This window comes from Protopterus annectens, chromosome 4.part0, assembly GCF_019279795.1.
Source record: "Protopterus annectens isolate FY-2018-M chromosome 4.part0, PAN1.0, whole genome shotgun sequence".
Lineage (NCBI taxonomy): Eukaryota > Metazoa > Chordata > Ceratodontiformes > Protopteridae > Protopterus > Protopterus annectens.
The window spans coordinates 1,963,972,563-1,963,991,281 of NC_056733.1; the positions used below are offsets into that span (position 1 = coordinate 1,963,972,563).

Below are 18,719 nucleotides of genomic sequence, written 5' to 3' on the forward strand. Positions count from 1 at the left end.
GATGTTCTCCATATTGAGAAGGGCCTCGAGTCGTGCATCTTGAGATTGAGACTTCTGGCATTGAGCAGCATTACCCTTAGTTTTTCCTTTTGGTGTTCTAGGGTGGTAGGTTTAGAATTTGAGCCTTGCCTAAAAAGGCACTATGGGGTGGCAAGAGCCTTTGCCAATATCCGGAAGCCCAGGGTGACAGGTACAAGCCGTCCCTTGAAGCAGCGTGGCTTGTCCAGCATGTCATCCCAGGCAGACAGACATTGGATCCCCTTTGAATGACACCAGAATTTAAGCCAATTATTAAAGCTGATCATCTTATCACTGTATTGTGGCATCATTCAAGGTGAAGGTAGGATACTGCTCAAGGTCAGGGTCATACCTGCCTGGGCTACATAATCAGAGAGCTCCTCGATGTCCCTTTTCATGTAGTCCAAGGAGGTATGTCTCAGGTCGTTGACACCAGCGTGGACAATGACTGAGTTGTACTTGTACCTGCTGTTGAGAGACCTGAGTGCTTGCGTTATGTGGCGGATTCTAGCGCCCGACAGGCAGCTTACTGTGACCTTCTCTTTACTCAGTCTGGTGAGTGGGACGTCAGTGTGTCTGACTATGGAATCACCAATGACAAGTGTGTCTGGCATTTTGTTTGGCCTTAAGGGCTGTGACTGTTTGACACTCTGACTGTGTGGTCTATGTGTTGCATGTGTTGGGTCGTGAGGTGGTAGTTGTTTGGGTGTCTGCTTTGGTGGCCTCTGCTGTTTTGGTAAATTTTTGATCAGAGCCTCCGAGTATGTCTTTGTGTGAGTATGTGTATGATTTGAAGTTGTGATGGTACCATGTGTGACTGGGTATGTATTGTGTGTGGTTACCTTCTCCTCCTGTCTGGTCTTGCCAGTCCTATGTTGAGAGAGCTCAGCCTCCAGTTTGGCGTATAGTTGCATCTCTCGCATGTATTTGTGTTTTGTGGGAGAAGGAGAGGATTGTCTGTGTACATGAGGCAATTGTAACATTGCCTCAATATTCCCAGGTTCACCAGTTGAGCTGGAGAGGACACTAGCAACTGATCCTCGACATACTAGAAGTAGTAAATAAAGAGACTTTCAAAGGTCTCGGGGGGGAAGTGGGTTTTAGGCTGGTGGGGTACTATCTATAATAAGAGTGCTTTATCAAGGTGCAAGTACTGTAGGAGTAAGTGCTAGGCTTTACAGATAGAGAATAGTCTACTTGGGAATCAAGTAGAGATGAACTTTTCAGTTATAGGATATGCTGGTTAGATCAGCAGTACAGCTCGAGGAAGGTAGTTCTAAGGGAAAATTGGAAGAGTGGAATTTAGATGGCCCAAATAGTTTAACCTTGTTTAACCGCTGCTGCTCTTGTGTGCAACAGTGGTAACTCAGCTAAATCGGCCACGCTGCTTAGCATTTTTTATAGCAGGGGGCTGAAGGGAGCTAGGAATTGGCCCAAAACGACCAATGGACTACTAGTTTCTGGCTGAAACTTCACCAAATCAGACAAAAAGGCCGCTCAGTGCTTCCAACTCCCACTGGTAAGCAAAGAAACTTCCCTCCTTCCTAATAAGGCAATGGATCAGTAACAGGAACTAAAAACAAAGCCCAGGGATCAGCAACTCTGAAACTGGACTACTCTAGTTCAGTAAGATGGGAAAACAAGAGATATTTTTTTGTTTTATTACAGAGACAAGGAAAAAAACAGACAGTAAATGCTATAAATGCTGTAAATCAGCTAGCGCACTTTAGTGTGTAGCCTACAGAAACAATTTGCAACAATTAGTAACTTAAAGTGCAATAAACAGTGTAAAATGCAGAAATCACTTAAAGTAGCAGTAAAACAGGCGAAATGCAGTCGCTAGCTTAAATAACAGTGGGAAAGCCACAAAAAATACTTATATCTGGTAGAAAGTCACTCTTTTAGCTCTCTGCTGCTTGGATCACTCTGCAGGCCACCACGAGGATCTGTGCTGAGTTGGTACAAGCTGGAAAACGCGTGTTTAGCGTGTTTTATAGCAGGGGGCTGAAAGGAGCTAGGAATTGGCCCAAAATGACCAATGGACTACTAGTTTCTGGCTGAAACTTCACCAAATCGGACAGAAAGGCTACTCAGTGCTTCCCACTCCCACTGGTAAGCAAAGAAACTTCCCTCCTCCCTAATAAGGCAATGGATCAGTAACAGGAACTAAAAACAAAGCCCAGGGATCAGCAACTCTGAAACTGGACTACTCTAGTTCAGTAAGGCTACTTAAAACACCCTCACTGACAAATCTTATCCAATGTCATGTACCAAACACAACCCTAAGATCCTCAGTACTTAAACTAACTTTTGCTAATAAATCTGATAATTATTATTATCTTGCCATCTCCTAGGCACTGAACTAACTTCCAAGCAACATCAAGCTTTTAAATAATCTGCAAAAATTCAAATCTACCCTAAAATATCACCTGAAAACTAATAAACTATACAACTATACTACACATACAGTTTGAAGTATGAAATCCTAACTCTGTCCACTGTACATATGCATAAACATTGCATTTTTGATTCTACTAACAATATCTTGAAAATATGCATTTCCTTAATCTGATATGCTTTGGAAATAATGTTTGTTGACCATTTCCTTTGAAATAATTTGTAAATAGTATTTGTTGGCCGTTTATGTTTTTGAATTGTCGAAAAAGTATTTCTATTTTTTTTTTTGGTGCCTTACTCCCAGGGCCTCCACTGAAAATGGGCATATTAGTTCTCAGTTGGACTTTCCTAGTAAACAAAAGCAAATAAATAAATATATAAATAACAAGTCAAAGAAAGACTACATATGCAAACTTATGATAGAGATTCATGAAGACACCTGACTCATATATCGTTGCAACTAGTACAACAGAGGTGATGTTTAACTTGCTGATCATAAGCATATATAGCAGTGGACTTATACTATTATGCATTTCCCATCAAATCACAAATTGTTTATAGCTGTTAATATGTACCTGATCAAGTGGGAAACATCTTCTCTTGCATTTGCGCAGGTCCAGCATCTCCACAATGTTTTGTCAAATAGTCATTGGTCTTCTGGGATTTGAAAATGGAGTTCTTAGACTTTATTGGACGAACACAGCTGGACAAGTTACACTGCTAAAAGTTCTGATCTGCTGCATCAGGCAGTTCTAATTTCCAATGGCATTCATTCATATATTCAAATCACAGTTGTAGGGCAAGGCCTGCATAACCTCCAGTGTAGCATCTCTATAATACATTTTCTAAATATTTTAGCCATAACCCACTCCTGGATGTAGATATGACAGGAGATATCCACAGTTGGTGGGGTTTAATCATGAAGGCAAAGCCCAAGTGATGGAGCAAAGCCAACCATGGGTAAATCCTGCCCTATCCATATCCAGCAGTGGGTTATTGCTATTATACAATGACATTTAAGAAAGAAATTGCTTAACTTTCTTAAATAATGCCTTTGTATAATGACATTTTACTATTCTTCATATGGCTTCTTGATTTACTGATGTCCTGCACATGTATGTGGTATGTAAATCCACACCACATCAGTACAGTACTAGGAAGCTGGAATACAAAAAAACATAGTGATGTCAATTTGCCTTTTTTTTTTTTTACTTATTTGTACATTGGGAAAGTGTGGCAGCATTACCACAGTAATGAGGGACATGGCAATTATATGAGGTAAGTGAGGGACATTCTGTTAAAGACCGGTCAGTTGAAAGGTAAGGTGAAAACCATTGCAATCTTTGATGTTAGCTGAATTGGATCTTTTAACTGCCCAGATTTTTGCAGGGTGCCTTGAATTTTTCTCCTGATTAGTTCTGTTACTCTTAAAATAGTTGAATATCTTTTAGAAAGTCTGGCTGGTCAACAATAGTTAAGTGGCAGGACTTTCTTCTATTGGGATATCCTTGATTTACTACAGACACACTGATTGGCTTGTCCAATCAGTATACTCATTTTTGAATGACAATGAGCCATTATTGTATAATTTTCTTTGACAACTAATAGTTAACATCTTTTCAGTAACACAGTAAGCAGTATTTATTAACTAGTGTCATCAAACCAGTAAACCATTATTTAATCATGCACGGCACTATCAACATCTCAATATCTTTGCAGAGTATTTTCACCTTCTCCTGTGTGTATGATCTGGGGGACTATTCATGCTCCCATGCTTCCAGACTAACATATCAGAACTCTGTTTTCTGTATATGTGTGGAACTGTTCCCTACTTTCAGTTATGCACTTTTTTATGCTTCCCTCAAATTGTAGCACACTGTGTTTGTCAGCCTTCATCAAAATGCATGGCAAATCAATTGCCTGTCTGGAAAGTTGCATTACTATGTTGATGTTTGCTTGTGGGAATTCTGCATGTATTGTCTATGCATGCTTTCTTTCTGGCAAATTCAGATAAGTTGGACTTTGGGATTCTGATTTTTATTACATTCAAGTATCTTCTTTTATTTACTAAGAAAGTAACGGGGCAACCAAACATGTGGCTTCAAAGAAGACAGCATATAATCAATTCACAGTAATGTATGTAAAATGTTAATTTGCACTGTTGTTGTCAAACACTTAGATGCACAATATTAATGATACCACTTCATTGTTTTTCCAACCTTAATTAGCATCCTGAAAGTTTATTTAGCCTAGCCTCAGACATGCCCATGACCTTTTTGGTCAAAACTAGTATGCTATAGTGCTACCCAGCTTTACTCATGCATGCCTCACCTATTCTATCATCCATCTAATGGGAAACTTTCTCCAGTTTGTCATCTAATCAGTAAGTTTCTTTTTTAAAAGTGGTAGGTAGAATTTATTTGTCATAGACGTGCATTAGAAGGCAGTATGGTAGCTATAACACAGGTAGTAGACATCTGTGATCAGGTATTTGTGTCCAAGGTGGGAAAAACCCTAGCATTCTTCGTGCATTCTAAATCCAAATAATACAGAAAATCGCCTGAAAAGATTCCCCAAAATAAAGAAATGTAAGGTGATCTTTGACCTGATTGTACCCTGTCAATGTGGCATGCAGTTGCCACTATATCCTTTTGGGATGCTGAGTGAACCCCAACCCCCCCCCCCAAAAAAAAAGCTGTTAGCAACACAGGCCAACAAACAGGTAAAGGGTTAGAGTGGTATACCTGTGCTCAGCGCATAAAAATAAACAAGATTAACTATGTCATGTATATTTATGATTATCAGGATTATTTCGTTATAAATATATAGCTGTGATTATGTTGATGTTCATAAGTCAGAACAAAAAATGAACCACGTTTTACAAATGTAACACTACATTATCTGTACTTATTCTGCAATCTGCATTTCCTTCCCGTGGTCAAGTGGTGTTCGAAAGACATGTGTAGAATGGGCACGCCTTTGTTGAAGGTTGGGCGTTGAGCTGGCACCTCGGCACCTGTAAAAAAATCTACTGCCAATCATTAGCAGACTGGAGTTCCGCTGTGGCAACCCCTAACCGGGAAAAGCCAAAAGAAGAACAACAACATTCTGAAATGATGAAGTACTAATTGTGGGAAATAGGAACCTGTTTCTTTTTTTTTTTTTTGGAAAGTTAACATTAGCTTTTTAAACAAACAAATTGTGTGATGATGCAGAAAATAGTATGTTCTTTACATGTCTATGAAGTCTGAAGTATAACAAGCTTCTATTTCTTCACTTGATAAACATGAAGTCAGGATGTTAAAGAAAGAATACCCAGGGCATGTCAATCTCTCCTAAGGCTGCACTACAAGTCAATGAATGTCAGTTGACCATACTTGGATTAGCCATGTAGCACTGAGTGGTATCCTCACTAAACTGCAAAATGCCAGCCTGAACTGAATGAATGTGAGGAGGAAGAGGTACAGCAAGAAAGATTGAGATATTATGAGTTATCTACACAGGTGTATGTGACATGAAAAGAAAAGAAAAACATTTATTATGTGGCATTTACCCTCCACAGAAATTCATGGAGATGAACAAGCACATTGTAGCAGTCTAAACCACTATACAGATGCTCTGTCTTTGATTCCCCATGTCTGCTTGGTCTCCAGATGCACATCATACCTGCAGTGCCCCAAAAGGGCTATTTCTTTCCAGCCAACCCTTGGGGGATTACATTCCCTAAATAATAGAAAACATGCAAGTGCCATACGTCACATCCATTATGACATACATATTACTGCACAGCCTGTTAATATAAACATTGTATAAACATATGGATGCAAACACCATACACATATTTATCAAGGAAGTTTATTTTATTGTGCAGTAACATGCATGCCATGATGCACATAAATCAGGAGTTGAACCAAGGTCATGGCCAGGCTAATGGGCAGTAACAGGGACCAAGATGACATATTGCTCCACGTATAATGTCATTTTGGTCCCTGTTACTGGCCACTTGCTCAGTGATGATCTTGACTTCATTCTTCCTTTTTGTGCTATGTCTTGGCTTTCAAAAAGTAGCCTGATTTTGCTGTAGATATTTTGTCTGTCCATTGTAGCATCTGTGACTTTCAGGCACACTGTTGAGGAATTGAATTAGCTAAATATTGCCTGACTTTTTAAATACAGATATTATATCCTTTTGTCAATGCATGCTCATGCAACACCTGGTATTCAAGCAACTTTATTAGAACAATGTTTGAAATCTTTCCTTGATTTTCAACCTTTGTCTCTGCTTCTTGAACTAACTGGTTGGGCATTATGGTTGCAGTTTATTAATGCACTTACATCCATGTCAGCATATACATGATGTACTTCTGTCTTGAACAAAGTGTGCCACACATTACACAGTGGTTTGTCCCCATTCCCACATGGCAGGGGGATTCCTTACTGCATTATGATTAGGTGACCTAGGTTCAAATACCAGTTTCTACTTATAGTGTTGAGTGACAGGAGGAGAGACACACTGTGGTATGCATACCTATCAAAGGTGACAGGTGTACTTGACAGAGCATGGCACCATCTACCACACAGAACACACTTTTTGTCTCCTGTCCTTCAGCAAATTTGGCCAGCAGGGACTATTGAGTTTGGACTGTAGTGTTATGCCTTTGGCCTGGTGATGAAATGTGCTTCAACAAGCAGTTGTGGACTCTACTACTAATCACCGTGCATACAAAAACAGCAAAATTCCATCAGGGCTCTCTGGGGGGGGGGGGGGGGGTGAATACCCTGCTGTGAATCAGGGAACCAGTAACAAATTTAAAGCCTAAGCCATAATCCAGATCAGGGTGTTGCTATTGTTCTGGAGGGATGATAGTTCTGTTCCTCACATGGAATGCTACTGAGCCGGCATGTATTCCTGGCAACCCAGAGGCAGATGTCTAATGGCTAAGGGGGGAGGTATGCATAGATAGACTGCTGGTGTTCTAGAATCACTTACATTTACCAAGTGAATATACTCACATTGCCACTTCATACAGCTGCTTGGTAGTAGAAGACACAACTCCATTATAATAAATTCAGCCTGGAGGTCTCCTCTGAGAAATGTCTTTGTTCTATGGTCTCCTGGATTCCTTGAACAATTGGGTTCTTTGAACAACTGCCTTGAATGCAGAGCAGTAATAAATTCCCACACACTGTGGTGATCCAAGCTAAGAATTAAAATAAAGTTATATCAGATGATGTTTGCATTGGAGAAAATGCAGAGCAAAGCAGGCTTTGGCTGACAGTCCTAACTTTATTCAACATATGTGGAGTATTAAAAATCAGGATATTACATGGGTGCAGATCTTCGACTGTATATTTTTCTGTGTCTCTGAGAGAGTTATCAAGACACCGAAATGTATCTGGAGTATTGACTAGCATGTGGTATTAATGTTGAGTACTCTATACCATCCAGGATAGATTCCTGTCCCAGAGACTTCCCATACTCTGGAACAAACTACCCATTCATGTTAAGCAAAGCTCCTCACTGGCCCTCTTTAAGAAAAATCTTGATGACTGAATGGGAAATAGGAAATTCACCCCAGGGATCACTTCTGCGGCACTGCTTGACAGGGGCACAGGAAAATAATTTTCTGGGGGGCTGAAAACCAGGGAACCTTTTTGGCTAGGCTTATAAAGGCCCCTGGGCCAATAGACTAGTAGCTACCTATGAACATATGAACCATTACAACTGATCAATCCAATATAGATGTCTGTCCTTCACATCTCATTTGGAATGGTGTCTTCTGAAGTGAGGAATGACATGAGAAATCTGTATTCCTGTCATTCAGAATCACTTCTTCATCTTCATACTCCTGCTTGTGATATAGCATGTCTTCCTCCATGGCCAGTTCTCACTGCAGTGAAGTTTTACTGCATTTAATAAAAAATATAGCCCTTTCCCTCACATACTACCAGAGAAAAGTCATCATAACTGCTTCTTATCAGACAACCAGGAGGAAAAGACACAGGGAGCAATTCAGACTGAGGGAAACATAACAGTGCAGCCCATCATTTGCTTACTTACTCACTGAGGACCTAAAAGCATGAATAACTGCTTGTCAGTGGAACAGCAGACAGAAAGGGTCACCTGAGCAAAGCTGTGGTCTGATAAAAACTGGGATGGATTGCATTGTATTATCAACACTGGCAGAGTAAACAAAAATATTGGAGGACAAACTAATTAGAGGGCATTCCTCAAATTTATACAATGTTATATACTTTAATGAAAATGGATAAAGATTACAAAAAAAAAAAAAAACTAATAGCATGTTTAAAAGTTAAGCTTGCCTACATCAACCATTTAACAATTTACTTGCAAAACTGACTCCACTTTAAAGTGCTACTGCTCATACTCTGTCCAAATCTAAACTGATATAATTGGATTTTGTTCTGCAAAAGTAAACTATGCATTACACAGCCACATTCTTTCAGTGCACTAAGCTGATACTTCATTATTTAGCCTGACTTGCCCTCTGTTGCATGTAATCGATGCTTTGATGCTGCTTCCATATTATCATAAAATAAGCTGTGCAGTGCTCAGATCCCTGGACAGAAGCCTGCTGTCCTACTTGCTATCAAGACTAAAAGCACAGAACTCATTCAGATACGCATTCTTCAGTTGCTGCTTCTATGACTGATGCATGTTTAAAAGCAAGGCAGACTGAGGCATCTTGCTTATTTATCTGCCTTTACACTTCCCAGACTGAAATTACTCTTTCTCCATTGTTGCTTCGCCAAGGAATTTGTATTGCATTGCAACAGACTGCTTTGTAAGCCATCAGCATCTATTGCTATGTAGTATGTTTCTATTTTCTCTCGCTGTCACTTGAGTAATCCCCCCCCCCCCGCCCTAAGACAGTGGTAGCTCCCAGTCAACTGTGGATGTGTTCTCCTGAGCTCTAAGCCTGGGGATTGGGTAGCATTTCCATTCAGCCTCTGCTTGTGTGTTTTGGGTTGATTCACACAAGCAGGTTGTCGTAGCCACTCTCCATCCTTCTGTCTGCCTTTGTAGAAAGCTGTGAAGTGAATGCCAAGTGAATAGTGTTAAGATGAGCGAGCCACAGAGAGAGTAGGGAGAGGAGAAAAACAAATTGTGGGGAAGCCTTTGACCTTTCGGATTTTTTTTCTCAGACTGCAGTTGTTGACATAAACGAATTAAAGGAAAGAAGGATGCGCAAATAAGTTTCTGCAAGGGATTTCTCTTTATAGAAGAAGTCATCACTGGTAATGATCTACATATTTGAATAGTAAAGTTCAGAGTTTATGCATCAATAGCAATATGCAATGCATTTTTCAGATAGGTAATTCATGCATTCTCTTTTTTTTTCTTTGCATCTTCAGTAAGTTATGATTTCTAATCAAATAATATTTATAGTTAATACACAAGTGATTGTCACAGATGTATCTATATATGTATAGACACACACAGATGTATAGATTTATCCATGTGTATATACGTGAATTGTCCTTCATTACATGTTCAAGTTGCTGCATAATCAACAGCATAAGATGAGAGTGGAGAAAGGGATTTAATGTCCAAGACAAACTGATTTAATGTACAAGCCTAATTTTGTGTGTGTGTGTGTGTGTGTGTGTGTGTGTGTGTGTGTGTGTGTGTGTGTGTGTGTGTGTGTGTGTGTGTGTAAAATCATGCATTGATTGGTAACAAAATTATTTAATATGAAAAGTGTCTTAAGTTGTTTTAAGTTGTTAATAGCTTTTATAGGTAGTTTTACAGAGTAATGCTGGTACATAAAATTTATATAATCATACACAACCACATGTGGACACGCACACCAGCTACCAGCAGAGCCAGCAGAGTGTAACAGAGCTGATTCACTTTCAAGTGTTTTTGAAAGAATCATTTGGTGGTTGGTGTAGTCAGTACAGGTATAAATGAGGGGATGCAAACCTGTGGCATTTGTCAAGTAAAAAGGCAAATTCCCCTGCATGAGATTGCTTGAACCAATTTGCATGAGGCAATTAAATTTCCCCTAGAAGCTCTTAGCAAAGATGTTAGGTGCTTCCTTGCATTTCAATGTGATTTTGCTACTGTTACTGTCAGTGCTCATGTCTTTCTGTGTATATTCTTTAAAGAAGTAACTGCTTTACAGTTATTGTTGCTGCTAATAAATTCTTTACTATGGCCACTATCAGAGGGATATCTGCCTTGCTGCTGAAAGAAGGCTGTGAATTTCCAGAATTTGCCTCACAGGACCCTTTAGCCTTTATACGAAATGCCAGTGACAGTCTGCCACTAGCCAAAATGTGATTTGCTGACATCTCTTAGCATAGCTGCAAATAACAGTATTCATAGAGAAATTTTGGTACAATGCATCCATAGGTTGCTATCCTTGATTCAGAACTCTGTTGTTACTTGAATAAAGATCTTTCTATAGCAGTTGCAATTTACTAGAATCAGATATTTCTAACTTCCAGCTTTAAGCACGCCACTGACAAGTGAACTAATAAAAATATACAAATAATAATCAAAGCAGAGAAATGTAACTTGCCAGGTCAGGCAATCTTCAGAAAAAATCTCCCTTTGTGTATGTATATATATATATATGTGTGTGTGTGTTTTTGAGAAGGGTAAGTGCTGCTGTTTTTAGACTTTCTATAAAATGAGTCAAAGTGAACCAGCTTCAGATTAATCTGAAGAAAAACAGGTTACTATTCTGAAGTAATCATACTAGTTTGCTTCTGTGAGAGCCTGTGAGGCATAGCATTTAACAACACTACTCGAACGTCTGGATTTCAGCAATATTCCTTGTTGTTTCAGAAATTCATTGAGACACACGCATACACACCACCCCCTCACTCTGGATTCATTCTGAAGTTGCTTAGACTTTCTTTACAGGGAATGATTATTGATTTCTGCATTAGAATGTGCAGCAAATTGCTCACACAGTAAGAAAGGCACACAGTGAAGGTGTTTCACTCACACAGCTGGCCTAAGTGACAGTTAACATTTCAATAGTGTTAGAAAGTGGCTGAGCTGAGAGTTTTCAAAATATGATTTTGTAACACTTTCCAAAACAATCAATTGGACTTGCATCTGCCTATTCATGGGAGCTTTGACTTTAAATGGCTTGCATCTATGCAAAGTTAATGCTGTTGAACAGATGTAATTCTTCATGAAAAGTAGCAGAAGCTGACTGCTAAACAAATGACTGTGTAAACAGTTAACAGTCCACAAATACTGAGTGTGTCTACTCTATCAAAATCTTGTCTGAAAACTAAAGAAAAGCTAAGGAGAAATTTTATACGGAAATGATTTTGCTCTGTATTCTGTGTAAGCATGTCTGTATTCTGTGGAGTGTTTCCAGTGACACAGGCTTACTGTCTGCTTACTTTTACTCATATGTTTTTCTTTTAATCAGTGCATTGCAGCAGTGTTTATACTCTTATAAAACTTAAAACTAAATAAAAGATTGAGTTTCATGTGCATTAGGCAAAAATATTGGTGAAGCCTATAAAAGCCACAAATACATAATAATATCATCTAGAACTAGTAACCTTAATGCAGTCAAGATAAAAAGGGAAACCACATCTGCAATGTCATGAACTTGTGAATGTTCCTTCTCAGCCACCGTAGTCTAAGGAGATTCTGCTTTCATTTAAACAAGCTGTTGAGTTTTCTACCTTGACCTGGGACTGGTATTGAAGTTGTGTTTGTTTTTGCAGTTTCACAGTGAGTACTAATATTGTGATTTTGCATTTGTTCTTGGATTGTGCTTCAAAAGTTGCTTCATCACATTTACTGATTTTCTAGTCCTGCAAAAAATAAAAAGGGGGGGGGGGCGTTGTACTTAATGTTTAATCAAGGGTGCAATTCTACAAGCCTTCTGTAGGACAGGAAATGATGTTCATGCTTTTGTCATACCCCAGCTAAGTAATTTCTAACAAGGTAATGGCTCTACACCAGGTATAACTACTGAAATATGGAGACTTGGAGGTTTTATTTCTGTTCATCATAAACAAAGGTAGAGTACATGGAATGTCCTTTAAAGACTGCTTGGACATCACAAATGGGAAATGGAAAATGAGAGGTGGAAACTATATCTTAAATGAGTTGCACATAAGAAAATGGGGCCAACAGCTCATTAATATTCAATAAAAGCAAAAATGCAGTAACTTTAGAGAGACTATAAATTTTGCAATTACTTTTGCTAGAAAAAACATGTACTTTATTTACCAGAAAATTAATACCTGTAGTCTATGCTGATGTACATTTTTTAAATCATAAAAACAGGCATTATCTGTAACTGTATGCTAGGTATAAATCAAGAAAATAGCATGACAAATTGAATGTTATGAATCATTCAATAAATATGTTATGAAGGATAACAGGCCATGTATAATGCATGGTAAAAGTGTATCATCTATGATGATATGTGGAGTTTGAGCCATGCAACCAGTGCCTATCCTTTGAAGAAGTGTGATGTATATACCCTAGAAGCATTGCATAATCTATTGATGACTCAGCCAATATGCACTATATTACAGTCTGTGCAATATACATAAGATAGTGTGTACTGTTTCACTGAATGTACAGGGTACAGCCCATGGCAGCACTGTGCATGCTGACAAAACATATTGGTTTTATTAGCCACAGAACCTGAGGAATAATCATGTAACCATGAAATAATCTAAGCAGGTGTTACCAGTTTGTGAAGTACTGTAACACATTGGGCACATCTGCATCACAGATGTAGGCACTGATTGTCTGGAATTTGCTTGTATTTCACAAGAATGACTGAGTTTTATCTGCATTCTTTATTTTTTTCCACTGACCATCTACAAATCCACTGCTTGAATAGCAACACTAAGTTGCCTGTTTCTGAATATTTTGTCGTTTCCTTTACTTTTGTTGTCTTGCTTATGACAAGGAAGTTCCATGAATCATGCCACTTAACCATTTAACAAATGAGAGTTTGCAAGCTATTTAGCTAGCCAACTAGATACTTATATAAATAGACAAACCACTGCACCCCAAATATCCTTCACAGATGTAGTGCTTACAAGTCATAAAAACAGAACATAATAAATGAAATATAAAACTTGGTCATAAGACTAATGCATAGTCCATACTGGCACATAATTACAAATCATAAGCAGTACTCAGTTTTACATGAATGACAGTTCTCAAGCAATGTATGACTTGCCAAACTGCCTTTAATCAAACCAGATCACCATATTGGGAATCCACACTAAAGTGAGTGACGTTAATGTTAACCTGAAACAGGGGAAGAAGCAAAGACTTTTGAATGGGTGAAGTCTGTGGGAGAAAAAATAAATTGTTTTAATTGTTGAGTAAATGTTACTTCAAAAGCTCCTTTTTTCACACAGACACCGCTCTCTCAATAATTCTATGAATGACTGACGAAGACACTAAGTCAGTTAGGTACACAATGTATAGTTGGTATGCACTTATAGTGCACGAGTGTGTTGGTGTTGAGGATTGGAGTTGTAGATAATATAGCATACAGTTAAAATGAATAATAATGGTTACAGTAAAGAATGTAAGATAACAGCTGACAAATTAACTGTGCGTGTGCTAGGAAAAGGTGTTGAGATGGCCACAGATACAGCCACTAATGTGAGCAAAGTTATTCCTGAATGCAAAAACAGGATAAGGAAATGACTGGGAACAAAGTCCTTGGGTTCAGGCCATGAACTGGAAATACAAATAAGCTGGAGTAAAAGTATTTACAAGGAATGCCAGTAATGTTGTGCTCTGTGGATAGACTGATCATAGAGGAATCCACATCTTGAAATGCGTTTTGACAAATTTATAGATTACCAGAAACTGTGTGATGCTATAAATAAATTGATGGGTAAATAATCTGAAAAGGGTAAATAAAAGGGCATTTCTGAACTGTACATGTATTTTCTATTTGAAAAACTGATGCAGAAAAGAAGGATGCATATCTAAACAGCTGCTTTCGGTCATAAGTTAGCGCAGACATCTGGTCAATATTCTGTCACTCAGAATTGCTGATTAGTTCATTCACCCACTCCTTCTGGCACACATTTAGGCTTGGTATGTGAAATGTATCTCTTCCCAGGCTTTCTAAAGAATTCTATCTAGTAGGCCATGGGGCAGTCCTGGTCCTGCAGGCTTAGGCAGGGGATGGTACAAATGTCCAGTCTCAACTGTTATACAAGTGCATATGTTGGAAGCCATCAAAGGAAATAGGTAGCTTATTCACTGAGGCAGATATTAAATATGCCTTCCCAGAAATGACTCGGGCACATTTTGCTACTGTATTTTGGTGATACATACAGTCTCAAGCACAAGAATGATGACTGTTCTCTGCTAGTTGTACACTGTGATACAGTGACAAGGGAGAAGCTATATGTCAATGATAGTGTTGGGCAACAATGAGAAACAGCAATGCTCGGAAAAACAAGCATCCATCTATTATCTGCGTAAGGTTATTCCTTGATATCAGGATGTATGGAACCACTTTTTATTTCAATTCACTAATATTAACAGTCTTGAAGTGGAAGTGGATTTATAATGTGGCACTCAATGAATGAAGCCTGAATATTGATTGGGCTCTATAAGATTTGTTTAATTCCTAGTAGGCTGTGGTCAGCACATGCAGACACTTGCAGTGGGATTTAAAGCTAAATGTTATCATTTTCCTCATCTGAAGCAATGTGGTCAGCATTATTCCACAATGTGTTAAGCAGTAGTGTAGCTGTGGCAGGGTGAGATAGGCAACTGTCCTGGAGGGCATAAAGTGTAGCTGTAGCAGGGCGAGATGAGCAACTGTCCTGGAGGGCATAAAGTGTTAGGGGATGCAATTGGCCAATCATCAATCATACTGTTTGCTCTTTAGTGCAATACTGGCTTTTAAAAGCCAGCATTGCATTTGTGGTCAAACCTACGCACTGTAGCTATCCATGTGTGGTCTAAACTGCAGCAACTGCTTGCTACAATATAGCAGCAAGCAGTTTACTAAAGTTTAAAATTACATTTTTTTTGATAATTAAAATCTGAGCATTCTAACATTCTGTGCAATATATAAACTGTAGCAACTGCTTACTACATTTGTAGCAAGCAATTTGCTGCAGTTTAAAAGAGAAGAAAAAATGTATATTCTTTTAACTAAGACCTGAGTGCTGTAGTGCTGTTTGCAGGCAAGGTATAACTGTAGAAGCTATTTGCTACATTTGTAACAAGCAGTTTGCTACAGTTTAAAAGAAGAAAATATTTTTATAAACTAAAACCCCCGAGTGCTGTAGCACTGCATATGGCAACTGTTTGCTATATTTGTGACAAACAGTTTGCTACAGTTTAAAAGATGAAAATATATATATTTTTAACTAAAATTTGAGTGCCATAGCACTCCATGCAGGCAGGGTATAAACTGTAGCAACTGTTTGCTACAGTGTAAATGATAAAATTCTTTTTTTTAACTATGTTGTGGGGATAGAGGGTCAGTGGCAGGGCACAGAAACAGGATATGAATGCCTGGGGTATGTTTTGCAGTTGTCTTTGCTTTTCACTTGAAGAGTTGAGGGGGTGAAATGCTAGTTCCTGGGACTGACAATGGGCACTGGTTGACAAAGCTATACTTCAGGGGTTAAACCAATAAACTTCAGATGACTCTTGCCCTCTAGACGTGGTTTGGAATCTGAAGAGGTCTTCTTGTGCACTGTGTGATTTGTAAACAAACAAAAAATGTCACTTACCTGCCATGGTTACAAGTAATTTTCATTCCATAAATCCAGTTACCCCAAATAGAAGATACTTTTATATTAAACAGTAAGCACTGGTACTATACATATGCAGGAAAACACATATAAAAATAACGCAAAGTCTTCATGCCAAATAAAAGTAAAATGTAAATCTTCACTTCTGAGACATAAAAGGATAAAGTCCTGACTATGAACCAGATTACGCAAGGTTATTTAACAGTTTGGGATGTGGAAGAACTGGACAGGCTAGGGTGGAAGTGAGTGGCTTATGCTAGTTTTGACAGTCATCAGGGGAGGGATTTGGCAGTCCCATTCAGTCAATTGCTCCTGTGCAGGTGGAGGCTTGCAAATTCACAGTGTCAGTAGGACTGAGAGCTATGGGCTTGGTGAGCCCAATCTGGGGATGGTAGATCTGAGTGTTGAACGGGGCATACTCATCATGAGGAGGGTATTGGACACTACTATGGTAATGTAGGTGCCCAGGTCAATCACTGGAGACAGTGCTATGGCTATTCAATGCAAAATCCCAATGGCTGCATGCATAATGACTTACATGATTGTCTGTCATGTATGCTGTGAAGGAAGGCTGATTAACAGTGAAGCCTGATGGGGGGAAAAGTTAAAGGCAAACTTGTGGCACCAATGCATCTGTCAGATTATAACAAAATAATGATTTATGTTATGTACTCCAGACCGAGTAACCTTCTGTAGTCACTTGATTTTCTTCTGTGTTTAGCATCTGCAAGATCAGCCAAAAAATGATGTTTGGATGCATTCAGGGGATTATGTCCAATCTGGTTATGGGCAAGATTACAGGTATAGCACAGAAATGAGTTCTGTTGACATGAGTTTTCTTAAAAAACAAGCAACTTATATATAATGTATATAATGTAGTATCAAATGTGGTCAAAATGAGGTAAACTGAGCCACCTTTCAATGGCTACCTGCCTCTAATAGAATAACACTGTCTATCTGGAAATATTTTTTTTGTCAGAGGTTGTTGTCAGCAATTTAAATTTCCTGTACTTAGTGACTACAGAGGTAATCATATATTAGGTGGGGACTTCAAAGTATTACACTCCTGCAAGTAAGTGTGTGTGTGTCTGTGTGTGTCTGTGTGTATGTGTCTGTGTGTGTCCCTTCATGGATGTACTTTGGGTTTGGCTGTTTGTCAGATATTCAATCATGTAGGCTTGGCCACCAGAATCCGCTATATCCTGCAGTGTGGAGAGCTGTTTACCCTCCATTTGTTTCTGATAGCCAGGTTTCTGCTCTTAATGCATTCAGTTGGTGCTCCTATCTGCATATGGATTTTCCAAGCCCCAGGTTGCTTCCTTTGACTTTGTAGCAAAGTACAAATTGCTCATTTTAATGGGAAAACTAACTTACTTGTTAAATGTCATATAAACTGATTAGCCATCATATGCTCAATGTTTTTACTGTCAGTATTTTAAATGCATTTAAAAGACAGCTTCTTGCAAGGTGTTCAAGTGGGCACATTTGCTAAAGCAATCATCAAAGTTATATAATAGTTTTTAAACAAGATGTCAATATATATTAGGAATATTTGTTTGTGAGTGGTTCAAAATCCTGCCTAAGCATAAATGCATTCTGAAAGTGAACAACCAAATACAGAGTTCTTAAAAATGTGGGGTTTTTTTTCAGATTCTTTTAATCAAATATGATATCATGATGACAATTTTAGCAGTTTGATTTCCATTATTTTTATTTCACCCATAAATGCAGCAAAATACATTGATTATCATACCGAGTTTACTGCATGTGTTTTATAGTCCTTGATGAATTCTCACTATGCCTTTCCTAACCATAAAAAACACTGCATCTGCAAGTCAGTTATAACACACACACAAAAAAAAAACAAGACAATGTCAAATTCTAAGTACCTGAATTGTTTATTGTGAGGTTAGCATTAAATGAGTATACTTTCAAAGAAGAGCAAACCTTTGAAACAACCACAGACCGAGTAACCTTCTAGATATAATTTATTAGTTTTCATGATATTACAAACATTTTACGAGTGAAACCAGTCAGAAAGTGTCTTTTAGCTTACCTCAGTATGATTCATCATCATTCATCTACACTGCTTCAAAGAATGCTAACACATGCAAATCTGAAGTGAAACTGTCCCTATGGTGTCAGTCAGAGCATACTGCATCCCAAACTGGAAATCATCAATATGGCCATGTGTAAATATTGAATCATCTGTCCTAAGGATTAATAAGCACACTTACTACATAAAATACTACCTTTAGAAGTATCACAGACATGTCTCACATTATTTCTTCTCACCCTCCACCACTCACCATGATGATCTGCTTATTCCTTTTCTGGAATTCTTCAAAAATAAGAATAGACTGTCAGTGCCTTAGTTCAGGTTGCCTACACTGGTAAACATAAGAATTATACTATAACCTTCACAGGTCTTGCTACAGATTCTTCCCCCCAGAAGTAAACATTTTATTATCAGGCTTACGGATGTGATTTGATTTGCTTCTTCATTTCAAGTTGAAAGTGCATGCTCTCTATTCAATGGC

The 18,719-nt window shown here is 38.5% G+C and overlaps 1 long non-coding RNA gene across 1 annotated transcript in view; it reads left to right on the plus strand.

Annotated features, from left to right (window-relative positions):
• Positions 1-9,396: 9,396 nt before the first annotated feature.
• The window catches only part of LOC122800077, a 1,513,804-nt gene continuing 1,504,481 nt past the window's right edge, over positions 9,397-18,719 (plus strand). The window contains exon 1 of the long non-coding RNA XR_006364527.1: positions 9,397-9,675. This is a non-coding gene — a long non-coding RNA (uncharacterized LOC122800077). The remainder of the gene's footprint in view (positions 9,676-18,719) is intronic.